This window comes from Olea europaea, unplaced genomic scaffold, assembly GCF_002742605.1.
Source record: "Olea europaea var. sylvestris unplaced genomic scaffold, O_europaea_v1 scaffold2900, whole genome shotgun sequence".
NCBI classification, from domain to species: domain Eukaryota; kingdom Viridiplantae; phylum Streptophyta; class Magnoliopsida; order Lamiales; family Oleaceae; genus Olea; species Olea europaea.
In genome coordinates, this window is record NW_019247562.1 from 26,372 (window position 1) to 28,110 (window position 1,739).

Consider the following 1,739-nt stretch of genomic DNA (forward strand, 5'->3'; position numbering starts at 1 on the left):
CAGTGGTAATTAATCTGCTACCGATTTCTCTCAGTGGCACAAAAAATCGAATTGAACAACAGGGCTAAAACCAGGAAAAAGGGAAACACTTTCCAGTTCAAGTATTTTTTTTTCCCAGAAAGTGACCAAGAGTTCCATTTTATGGCAAAATTGATATTTTTAAAATTATTTTTGCAGCCTCATTTACATCTCATGAATCTACAAATTTTGCTCCAATAGAAAAATTTTAATCCAATTTTTGCTTCTTATGGATATATAAAAAATTACATTTTTTATTTTTATTGTTTTCTGCCCAAAAAATGCAATTTACATTTCATTTGAAAGTCTAAATTACAATTTAAATCTATTTTATACCATGATTTGAGATGCTATTAGGCCATAGTTGGACAAGGAATAGCAACAAAATAATTTAGAAAATGTACTGTTGGTGGCTAACCTACCACTTCAGTAGTAAATTGGTCATGACCTTTAAAATAAAGCATTTTGGTCCTCAAGTTTTTACGCTTATTTCAGTGGGAGGGAATGGGGTTGAATGAAGTCGACAATAATGAAGTTTGCTAAAAAAATTAGCTTTTTACCAACTTTTAGATGAACACCATTAGGGACGGATCTAGCCACTCGAGTGAGCTAGGGCGGAGCGTCGAGCGGTCATTGAGCGATTGTCCAAAATAGCAAGATTGTTTATTAATATTTAATTAATTTATATTAAAAGAGTCTTCAATCAATATATAAATGCACTAAAATATTAAAAATTATATACATATGAAAATATAATTCTATACAACCCAAAATAATAAGGAATAAAAATACATTTTTTGAATCATACACGTATGATCAAATTTCAAATTTTATGAACTTAAACGAGTTAAGATGAAGTTTATACATAAATAGTGATTAAATTATAAATACAAGCTTTAAGTTTGGCGAAACCTATTCAAAATTTTTAAAATGGTGAATTTTAGATATATTTTTTACCTCCAAAAAGAAGAATGTTTTTCGAACACTTAAAAAAATAAAGACCAATATTTAAAATTGTTCAAATTTGAATTTTAAATTGAAAAAATCTAACAATAAAAGTATATATTTTAAAGCAATAATTTAAGTCAAAAAAAATTTTAAACGGTGATTTTTAGAGCTATTTTTTACCCCCAAAAAGAAAAATATTTTTCGAACTCTTAAAAGAATAAAAATCAGTACTTAAATTATCCAAATTTGAATTTTACAAAATAAATTTATAAAAAAAATGACCTAATAAAATATATACTATGAAACAAAAATTTGAGTTGACAAATTTCTCAAAGAAATTATTTTAGAAACAAAAACTAATAATATAGAATTGTTTAATTATTATTTTATTGTGTTAAAAATCAATAGAAGAAGTGGAGGTTAGGAAAATTGAACTCCATGTCTCTCAAATGCAATCGAACTTCTCATTTGCAAAACAAGGCGATACCATTTAAGCCACAATCACTTTGCTACAAATGTAGTAAAGTTAAACATATTTATTTTTTATACTACATTTATATGTAAATTTTTTTTTTCTCGTCGGAGCCAGCACGGGCGGCTCGCCAAGTGCTGGCTCCGTCCCTGAACACCATCCATTGATACAGATACTTGTATAGCTAGAGCAAAAAGTATTTATTTATTTATTTTTATTTTTTAAAATTCAAACTACCCGATGGAAGAGAATTTATTCGTACTGAAAAAAAAAAAAAGAAAAAAAAATGACAGCACAATTG